This window comes from Hylaeus volcanicus, chromosome 5 (assembly GCF_026283585.1).
Source record: "Hylaeus volcanicus isolate JK05 chromosome 5, UHH_iyHylVolc1.0_haploid, whole genome shotgun sequence".
NCBI lineage: Eukaryota > Metazoa > Arthropoda > Insecta > Hymenoptera > Colletidae > Hylaeus > Hylaeus volcanicus.
The window spans coordinates 5,317,914-5,329,925 of record NC_071980.1 but is presented as its reverse complement, the minus strand read 5'-3'; the positions used below and the strand labels follow the sequence as shown (position 1 = coordinate 5,329,925).

At 42.4% G+C, this 12,012-nt stretch overlaps 1 protein-coding gene across 1 annotated transcript in view; it reads left to right on the top strand.

The window, feature by feature from the left end:
- LOC128876404 (transcription factor Ken 2) overlaps nt 1-12,012 on the top strand; it is a 33,541-nt gene that overhangs the window by 4,247 nt on the left and 17,282 nt on the right. The gene's annotated exons all lie outside the window — the stretch shown is intronic.

Here is a 12,012-nt window from a genome sequence, read left to right as displayed (position 1 = left end):
TATTTTCTCATCATCGATTTCTTGTACTTTTACTTCGGCAAAGTCTGGGTTCTGCTTACCCGTGCAACAATCCGTAGCCTAGCCCCAGAATGCCACGGAGTTCGGTGGATCCCAGGCTATTTTCTCGTGTTTATATCTTTCGCAAAGAGTGACATTTGAGACCCCACTTCCCACCAGGAGAAATGTTTATGATGTCAACACCATTGCCTTCTGCTGTGCTAGCCTCGATCTGTTCGAGGAATCGAATCGAAGAGATCTCGCGGAGTTTGTGTAGGATACACTGGACCTTGGTGTGTGTGATTCGTGTGTAAATTTAATTCAGCTAGTTCGCATTACATTTTTTCATTTTTATTAGACTCGATTGTTCGAGTCATGCGTGAATTTAATGTAGAAAATCCGTGTTACTTTTTAATCTTCATTTTAGAGTTATTCCACTAAGTCTCACCCACGTGTCTTCCTTTTTAGAAAGCCTAAAGTAGCTATCATTTACTCGTAACTTGCATCATTCTTTTCACGGATACGTAGCAGTCTCTAAGGCTCCGTAAATTGAAGTAGTAACACGATTTGTAATAAAAAAACGATTGCGGTGTCTAACGCATTCAGTACCAGGTAGATTACCCACACCGACAATGGGAGAAGACGATAGGAGCGCGATGTAGAACAAATTGCGCGATTATCGAGTTCGCGAAAGTAATTCCAACGCTGTTGCCTTGTTGCAGTAAATTTAAACGAAGACATCTCCTTGTACCAAGAATATTGCTGTTCAAACTACACGACTAATAATAAACACATCCGATAATTAGAGAGTCAAATACTCAAATATTCCAACAGTACTATACAGCCGATAAAATACTCGAATAGTCGCCAAGTAAGGACACGTGGAATTATTCATCGAGAAAGTAAAAGGTAAAAAAAAAAAAAAGAAGCCGAGACACAAAGTCCCTGTTACGGATGGGAATACAAATTGCGCTCCGAAACGAACGAATTGTCCTTCTTTTCGTTCCGCTTATGACCGAGGAATTCTATCGTCGGTTAGTCGCGTTCCCCTTTCTTCTCTCTGGTCTTTTTCGTTATCTCTCGCGAAATTTGCACGTCGACGCGGTCGTTTAGGAAAAGTAAAATTAACCCGGAATTCCGACCGGCTCACCTCTCAAACTTGACCGTAATTTCCCGACCTGCATCCCGCGAGTATATTTGCGTAGATGTGAACTCCTATATGCGCTCGGGCTACGCGAGAGCGTAACATAAATATATCCGGCAGATAATGGCCACATGAATACGAAATGACGAGCGTAAAGACGCCTTTCGACGAGCCCGACCTTGACTCGAGATCGCTTTTTCTTTACGATCCGTCATCGCGAGCCATTGATGACCACATTGGACTCTCGGCGAGCTCGCCTCCTTCTTCTTTCTTAAAAACGGTTGCGCAACTAACGTTCGTACGGCCATGGAACACCTGAACTTGAATGATACGTTCGGTAAGGAGGTTTTTGCATAGCTGCACGATTGAATCATCGTCATCCACCGATCGGAGGCCTATCGGAGATAGACAGAGGCCCGGGTCACTTATCGTTCGGATCGTGAGCTGGTATATTAAAATAATCGAATAGCAGGATTCCAATAATTGAGTGCTCCAGTAGCACTATTCAAATATTTCAGTATTTGGATACTTCAGTACTTGAACGTACTTGTACTTCGATCTTTTTATTCAAATATTTGAGCGATCGAATATCTGTCAACTTCTTATCTAGTAATTTTAATAATTATCCAATCATCTTTCAAGAAGATTCGAAGAACGTTCTGTAATAAAGAAAAACAGATACTATTAGGTTGTCCTAAAAGTTTCTTTCGTTAGTTGCGTTCAATTATTTTGTGTGGCAGTGTTTATATAAATAGACAATCTAATTTCTTAGACATTGATGCTGTAACAGTAATGGAGCGAAATGAATTGTACACAATTTTGTAATGTAACATAAAACATAAAATATTGTGTGTGTGTGTGTGTATTAATTATTACTAAAAGGAAAGAAACTTTTGGGACAACCTAATATTTCCCTTGATGAGTATCCTTTAAATCTTCTTAAAACTTAATCATGCATTAAAAAGGCAATTATTATCGAGTAATAATTGCACTGTCTAAATTTCGACTTTTATTGGATTATAATTCAGGAATAATTCATATTCGTTTAGGAATAAATGGTGATCCGATTAATGTGTGCAAATGAAGAGCATCAACGGAATAAGTTTCAGGCGACGGGCAGGAAATATTTTTATCGAAGACGGGTTAGCCGCATGCTTTAGCAGCTTCCACGTTACCAGACGCGTACGCGAATAAATTATTAGCCTCGTAGGTAAACGAACTTTCCGCGATAGTCAACGTTCGCGATTGCGATGCAGCCAGAGCTATTCAAATAATTTAAATCTTGAATATCTTATTGGGTGCTCGTATCCTAGGAATAAACTTTGAATACTCGAGCATTTCGATATATGAATAGCGTTACTCAATTATATGGAAATTCGAATACCATTTTTTGAGTATTCAAACACCATTTGCTCGAATAAAAATATTCTCGGTGAGATTTACTAGCAGCTCGATAGCTTAAATTATTTATTATTCACGTTGTATAAACGAGGAACAGCTAATAATTCTGATATTGTCGATTATGAATTTAAGAAATCCGAAGCTATAATCTATTTCTTATGAGCAGGTGCAATAAACTGATCGTTTTCTACTTAATAATTTTGACACGTCGTATATAATTAACATTAGCATAAGGATATACATATTTCACTACATAAATCATCACGTGCAATGATTCAAACGGTTACATTACGTTCGTTTTTACCAACCATGAATATCGCACGCTGAATCGATATTTCTTTTCAATAATTGTAAGCCTTGAATTTTTATTTGAATAAGATAAATATTGCTTTTACCGTTAGTTTTGTATGGCAAAACAGTACTTCGTTCCAATAACAATTATCTGACGCGAACCTTCGTCGAGTCATTTTCATTTATACAATATGAATAATCCTTATTCAAAGAACTTTGTTTACAATCGGTATTATATTATTCAAATATTACGAATATTACGAATATATGAATACTCGATGAATACACCAGATATTTTGAATACTTTCTCAAGCGAGTATTCAACGTGAACTTTTGCGCGTAGCTTTCTCTGAATTGTACTGCATCACACGTACGACAACGCGTAATTATGATCTTATCCTCAATTGACTCACTGTGCAAACACTGTAATCTCGTAGGAAGTTATGCCAATCTTCCATAAAAATCTTCAGTGTTAAATAAATCGTCTAGGTACCCTCATGCTAATTCGAAATTACATGCTCCGTGTACACAAGTATTCGACCTGTATTCATAAAAAATTTGAGTCGTTCGAGTCACAATGTTGGAATAAAAACGAATTAAACCTACTTTTCCACGCATCTATTTTTCCGTAGCCAACCAAACGATGACGTTCGGCATGCGAATTCCGTTTTCCTTTTATCTACGGTTACGTGTCCATTGATGGGCGCGTCATCGATTCATTACAGGCCATAATCGCGACTCGCGAACGATTAATTAACGAGGATGCCCGTAATGAGCATCGCACAGTTCACATAGGACCACGATACCAACTCGAAACAATGTCTCACACCTCTGGCGTCTATCGGCGCCGATTAAATCTCGACGATCGACGCGTCAACTAAATCAATCGTGAATCACGCCCAATCGATCTTACGTAAGGCTATAGTTTACGTTTCTTCGCGTAATCGCGATCGACAGGTAGACTACTTGCTTCTCTCGTTCTACGTTTCGCGAACTATCTACTCCGACTGTTGAAACATTCGAAAAGTGAATATCTATTTGAAAACATCGTCGTTTCAACAATTTCCGATACTTTCTTTACATTCGAAATTACAGTAATAAGCGCAGCACTGTTAATTCCGATCTTTGAACGTCGCTATAAAATTCTCAACGCTCGGTTTAAAAATAGTAATCATGGCTAAATACGTCATCAACGAGATCCAAACTCGGCGCGACTGCACCGCGCGGAATTATCGCGCCGCAGAAACGTTTCATGGTCGATAATAAAAAGTCGATTATCGCGAGCCGATTGTAACTAATATAGGTGCCGCGAGATAACTATAATCGGGAGCTCGAATAGTGTGTACGCCGCGTGTGTATATTTAACTCTGTAGCAATTTTTTGTTTTGGCGCTAAACGTCGTAGACACACTACGCGCCAGTAATAACCTACGGCAAAACATGGATGCTTATATATACGTACCCGAATATTACAGTCTAGTATGCGTTATCGACGATCGGAGAACAACTATACCAGCGGGCTGCGTACCTACAACGAAATTATCACTTTCGACGTACGCGTGCTCCGTTTCAAGCCTGGAATAATTCAAATCGCTTGAATATTCGAGTATTCGTCATAGGTACTCGAATAGTACGAATAAACTTCGAATATTCGAGTAGGTAATTAAGATTTATTAGAGGCATATTTTGGTAAGAATTTGAGTATTATTATTTAAATACACGAGTAGATTTTCGAATATACGTTACGAGTACTCAGATACTACGAACGTATTTCGAATATTCGAGTATCATTTCTCGAGTACTTGAGTAGGTATTCGAATATAATTAGTCTAAACTCCTTACACGTTAAATTCGACTTGTATTCGGGATTATCAGACTCCTCCAATGGACCTATTCGAACTAATCGATATTTTTCGATCGACCCAGACGCAAAACCTTTGTTTCACCTGGAAACGAGAATGAATGGACCTGCGCCACTTTCATTTGCCAGTGCATCCTGTCATCCGTTTACAAAGTGGCGAAACGAGTATTTTTTGCGTGTTTCGGAGAATTTTCACCTTCCACCGTCTGGTTGCGGTCGGCTCCTCCCTCGAGCGTTTGTCGGCTATCGATAAGACGGTTATTAAGACGCGGTTTCGCCGCACGGTGTTCTCCGATTGGTCGTACGGTTTCGACGCGCGCGGTGTACACGTTAAATGAAGTTGCAATTAAGAGAGCTAAAAGCTGCGCGGCTGACTATGCCTCTCAAGGCCTCGGGCCTCGCCGGAGCGTACTTCCGCTTCTGATTAGCTTCCTCTTTTCCCACATCGTCCTCGCCGTTTTCTCTCCTTCCCTCCTCCCTGCTCCCTCTTTTCTCCTTTCCTCTCTCACCGCTTATTATTTCCCTTTCCTTTTTTCCTCCTCTTTTTATCCAAGGTTTCGTCCCTCCCCTCGTAACCCCGCCCCGCCGCCGCCGCTGACATCTCTCCATGCTCGTTCTCTCTCGGCTCTCTTTATCTCCGGCAAGCGTTATCTCGCACCGTGGGAAACCGCGCGTGCGATTCGCGCCGCGGGAGAGAGGAAGTCCTTAGTCTCGTTCCTCGGCCACCCATTTCTGCTTTTGGATCTTGATAATCGGCCCTCGGCGCGCCAATGGTCGTGGACGTTGACCGTCTCGGATTGTCGTCTCTTGTAGCTTTTCGCTCGCGATCGCCCAGACTCGCTCCGATGGGTGCTCTCGACGCTTTCACGAACTCCTCCACTCGCCATTCTTTCATTCGAGTTAAAAGAGTAAATGTCGCTGTGTAGAAATATTCGAACAGCAATGTAGTGACTGGTAATATTCAGATAGCAATTTTAAGCAGTCGAATATCGGTACTTGGACACTAATATTCGAGTAATAATATTGGAGCGGTAGTATCCGGTTACTCATATTCGAATACCACTATTATTTCAAATTACAAAGACCGATATCGATCGAATAACAATATTCGAATAATACCTAATATTTAAGCAGTAATATCGGAGCAGTAGCGTCCGACTGCTCGCAATTCGAATACAGCCATTCCTATGCTATATTCCTAGTGCTGATATTCCATGAAACTGAAACACTTCAAGTCCATTTCAAATCCATCGTTCGGTTAGATTCCGATTGCATAACCGGCTGCGCAAGAAATCGAGCTCGAATCGCGATTATTGTTTCCGCGCGTGAATAAAAAATCGGCGACGTCCCGGGGCACGAAACCCGAGAGCCGAGCGATTTTAATGGCTCGAGACGTTAGGCGAAAATGTGTTCCATCGGGCGGCGTGCACTTTCACTCGGGAGCCGTCGTCCCGCCGAATTGGCAGATACGATTACGTCGCGCGACGAGGTTTCTTGTCGATTATGCGAAACACGGTTTGGCGCGTTGTCACGATCCTCCCCGCGGCCGTTTAGCCACGTTTAATGCGGTGGCCAGCAGGAGTCGCTATCACTCGCGACCGCCGTGCTCGAAGAAAGTACCGACGTCCCTGAAACGAAAACCTCCGATAGAAAGAGCCTCTCCTTGGTCTAATCGATGGTTTCCACACGGACGCGTTTGGCCATACGTGTCGCAACCTTGATTATTTCACATTTGAGAGGGCACCGAGAATTTAGCCGACGCGTGGCACGTACCGTCCGATTATGAAACATCCGTTGGATTACGCTTCCAACGTTGTATTATTATTTTTATTTTGTATTATCACTGTTATTGGACGTCCTTGTTACCCATATGGTAATGTCAATACGCATAAGAGAATAGTAATGCTAAAAATGTATGTGGTACAATATGTACGAGCATCTAGTACGTGAACGTGAATAGCAAAATTAAGAATAGATTTTGGAATAACATCTCTGTTATTATTGGAACTGTATTACTGGAGAACTCGAGTATTAGAATACTTGTATTCGAGTAGTTGAGTAGAATAAATGATTATTCAAGTGTCTGAGAATTCGAATACTATCGCTCCAAATATAAAACTACTCGAGTACTAACGTTCCGCTCAATTATATTCTACTCAACCAAAGTTACATTCTACTCGGTCAGAAATTCATTCTGAACTTTACTCGCGTGAACTTTTATTGAATCTCATACACCTATCAAAGGTTTCTACTCTCTCGATTCGCAAGAGTTGTTTTCGCACTCCCAGCGCCTTTCATTCGTGGGACCTTATGGAATCGTTCCACGAGTCTGAGTGATCATCATTGAATTTCTGGAATTGACGATATTCGCGGGATGAGGGGACGCGTTATCATTAATTGCTATCGCGACTTGCCAGTTCGCGCAGGTATTCGCGGCCGGCTGGTGGTATTTTCCTCGGTTTCTGGCCCGTTCTGGCTCGTGGCGATTGTAAATCTTGCGCTCTGGGCCCCCGCGGCCGAGTAACAGCGGCTAAGAGTATATACGTCCGCCAACCCTTTCTACCTTCCCTTTCACTTTCATCTATCGCGTATACTCGAGGCCCCTTCAGAACTCGCCTGCTTCTCGCTCGCTTGGCCTACTCTTTTGCTACCTACTTGCTCTCTACGTGCGCCGCAGGAAAAGAAAAAAAAAAAGGGGGGGAATATAGAAAGAAAATGTACGGCATGTGCAACGAAAGAATTGTTTCGCTGGCTGACTCGGCCTTGAATCGTCCAGGGGATTAATTTTACGCTCGGACAAACGACACTATGGCTCCTAATTCTCAGTCGGAGTTGAATCGTAAATATCGTGGTAAATGCAATCTGAGCGAACGCGGTTTACTTTAGGTCTAACATATTTCTATAATATAAATTGTGCTTGCTCGGATCGTATTAGAGTACCTGGTGCTATCGAATGTAATATGACATTTGACTAGGTATTCGAGTATCATTTAGATAATTGATTACTAGAATGATATTCAAATAGTCACGTATTCGAATACTGATATTCGAATATTTAAAGGACGATACTCGAATATGTAACGTTGACGCACGTGACGTTGAGAATGTCATTTCAATATTTCAAGTGTCACAGTAACTTTCGATAGCAACAAAACATTCGAATATGGTCAGTAGCGGGAACAAGTATGGCAGCAACGAAACTATGGAAAACGAAGACCTGGCGCGATCGAAAGTAGGGACCAGCAGACGAACAGCATTGTAACCTTCCATTGTAACCCGAATGAAATATGGCCGAGCAGAGTGCCGTAGTCTTTCGTGCGACAGTGAAAGTGTCCCAATTTTCAGGAGAGAAAGAGTTTCCGAAAACATTAACGGTAATACGGGGCGCGCGTCACCGACTTGGAGCGTACCGTCGACTCTTATTCCTGTTGCTTGTCGAGACGAATACCGAGGCACGCGTAGCAAAATGGATCGTCCATCGTAAATTATCCAAAGGGGCACGTGACGTTGAGAATGTCATTCTTGTCTTTGAAGCCGCCAACCTAACACTTTTACCAATTATCTATGTTTCTAATTTGTTTTTCTTTTCGAAAACAATTTCTCATCGCTACCACGCTGTTCATTTGTCGTAACGCGGTGTTCGAACAGTTATCGTTGTTTCTGTAAACAGCACGAAAGAAATGTTGCAAACGATGTTGCAAATTGTAACAGCGATAAGGATTATCGGTCGACGTTTTCAGTCGCACGCCCGCCCACGGATTCCTCCTGGCTCCTTACCATAACCGCGCTCACGTTTTGCAATTATAAGTTCTTGTTGCAATCGTTGTTTCAATTGTCGTTCGGCTGTTGCGTCGAAAGGCCTCGTTAGAAGCAGTGACTGTCCCGATTATCGTGCTTTTATTTCGTACGAGGTTCAAACGTCTATGTCCACGCTATCGCTCGCGATCGATGTCCGATTCTTTCACCCGCGTTTCGATAGCTTTCCATCGATCTCCATAGCCGGCCAATTAATCTCGCCAATCTGCGAAATGATACGCACGTTGGGCGACGGTGTCGTTAGCTTCGAAACTCGTCTAGGTGAAGTATTTATGTCGATCGTTAGTAGAAACCTGTGGCATATAGGAATAATGGTAGTACTCGAGTACCTAGTCAATTTCGTGAGTAATACTTTATCGAGGTATTATAACACTCACGATAACGTGAATTCGCGCGATCTCCTCGATCCCATCGCTACTTTCATCGAGTGCTGCCGGGCTCTGAGCATCCAAGCGATCCATCAAGGTACCAAGAGGGGGTATTCCCCTCGACGAGGGAACTGATGGGAGGAGGACTACCAAGCTGATTCTCTCTCTATCCCTACCATCGATGCAGATGACATATATTACGAAAAAAAGAATCATCGAACTGTCGAGTACCTAGACACCATCCCAAGAAATGTCTATTGAAATTACGACCTTATCCTATCTAATAAGAGCAATCTAAACATCTGTGTCTCCTCCATTGTCTCTACCATAGATGCAAATTCACCCTAATTAAAATAAGAGTATCGAGTGCCCAGACAGCGGCCAATAAAAGGTCTCCTGTAAATGTCGCTACAGGAATTCTGACTTTATTTCCAAAACGGGCGAACCGTAGCTATTGTCCTGAACGAGCCGACTTTCTTCGTCTGGCATTTACCAAGTACCCTTAAAGGCGACCGTAGCGTCTCGGCAACGTCCGTTAGATCTGTTGGACGTCTCGAAAAAGCGCAACTTTCTTGTACGATCGAATACTGACGTGCTGCGCGTTCCACGGTCCTCTCGTACACCCATCTGACAGCGTAATTTCTCCTCGCCTATTGTTGCTGTCAAACGATCTCGTAACCGCCGTGTCCCTCTCGTGACACGCTAATCATCCCCGAAGCCTGTCACGTCGCGCCACGGAACGGCCGACCCACATACCGAATTTCATCCCGCTTTGTCCTAACCGAAAGCGCAGTTGACCGAGCCGTTTCCCGGTTATTTTCGCCGAACCTAACCGGACGCTCGGTACCCGAGCCCTGGTCGAGAGAATGAACGAAAACGCATGAATGAGTTATCGTCCCCCTCGCCCCGCTTTAACGCTGGTTCACGTTCTCTGGCGGGATCGGCCAAACGGAGCGATGGATGGCTTGATCCCTGACAAATGGGAATTTCTTTTCGAGTATCAGTTTAGAGTCTGTTGGAATTTGGATACGTTGCACTCTGCAGCGATATTTCATGGTGTCTGTAAGGATTATGAGAAATTATAGAAATTGGTCAGTTTGCGGCTGTTTGAATAGTAATGATAGGACCTCTTGTATATTTAAGGGGTTGTTTATTGGAGGAACGCTGCGGATTCTGTTGGAATTTGGACATGTTGCATCCTGCAGCGATATTTCATGGTGTCTATAAGGATTATGAGAAATTATTTTAAATTGTTTGAACAGTACTGCTAGGATCCTTTATAGCAATCCTGTATAGTAATAATTTATTGTATCTTTGGGCACTTTTAAACGTTGTTGTAGATGTTGAGAACCTTACGAGCATCCAAACCATACTCTGAACCAGTGTATGTCCACTTCTTGGACACAGTGTATGCTTCTGTTTCTACACACCAGTTGCATGAGCGCGCGCCTCTCTGACACGGTTGTAATAGTCGCACACGCGGTAGCGACAAGTCCCCACCCACAATGTGAGATCATTGCGATTACGTAAGTGTCCAGTCCACGGTGTGGACGCGCATAAAAGTATCGGATAGCACTGCACATGCCACTCTAGATCGCCAGATCGCGTCCGGATAGTTCTCCATCACGCGAGAATTTCACGGAGGGGGGAAGTTGGTCGATTTCCATCGATTGCGAGATGATTTTCCTGGACTTTGTTTACTCCTCGTTTGTCAGTTTGTTATCCATCTGTGAAACTGGGTTCGCCGAATTTTTCTGTACTTTGCATCTTGGAATTCGTGGTTGTTGAATGGTGCGATGCGGACTGTAAATAAAATTCTTTATTATACGTATACGTTTCAGTTATGCATTCCACATTCTTTTAGTATTCAGACAGTATTCGGATACTCGAATGATCGAACACTTTTGAGCAGTACCGTGTTCTCGGTTCGTTGTAAGGATTACTATATCCAGTTGTGTCATAGTATTTGTTATTCGTATAAATTATATCATTTATTGTCATACAAGACTCGTTAAATGATCTTTCGTCACTTTTAAGTGCGCATACGCGAGCATTCATGATCGAGAAATGACACAAATTAAATACGATGCTTAAAATAATTAATGGATCGTTAACTTAAATGGCTACTTTGCCACGGGTGAGGTATCCGATACTTTAAAACACCCACATACTCCGTAACTCGGACGTTTGACACGGATATTATCTCGAACGCGATGCATGTTTATTTAAATTGAAATTTAATTTATTTCCTATTCGTTTCGTCACTTTCTTCTTCGTAACAGGAAACAAATTTACGATTTTATTGCGCGGAATGCAAAAGCATCTTAATGAAAATTGAAATTTATTTTCTTTTAATAAGATTTCAATGTCTTGCCCATTATATTATAATATTATATCGAAACATTATTATTATTATTTGAAAAAAATAAAGTTGATTTTTATAATGATTATGGTCAGTACAATAATATCTACTACTCTGTACTAAAGAAAGCTGTCGAGTTGTTTTCACGCAAGCTAACCCTGAATCCTGTAGAAATTAAAATGCGATCCGTCAAACTATTCGGAAACACGATCCCCCAATTGTCTGTTACAACGAGCAGCGGTGAATAGAGCACAGAACCGAGTTTGACCGGTATTTCGTTTGCGCCCATGATCGATGGATGCAACAGTGGCGTCTGTAATAGGATTCACAGGTAACACACGATCAACCGCAACACGGGATTGCATAACATTTTGAAAAGTCGACGTAACGTGTCGGAAGTCATCGTTAACTCTAGCTAGAAGTCCCGTCACGACCGACCAAGCGTGAATAAACAAATGGACAACCGACCAGTGGCTCGGATCATCGAATCGAGCACCAAGTTTCGTCGACTCTGATCATTTTTTTCGTCCACTTTTTTTCGTCTCTCTCTCTCTCTCTCTCTCTCTCTCTCTCTCTCTCTCTCTCTCTCTTCTCGTTTTCTTTTTCAGCAATCGGTAGCAGAGGAGACTCGACGCGATGGTTGCCAATTGACAATCGTAACGAGGCAGCGGGAATAATTATTCAAGGCTATCCTATGCGTGTGCATTTGCGGCCGTGTGTGTGTGTTGCAATTGTATCGACTGTCTACGTCGATGAAAGTCGAGTTTAAAGAG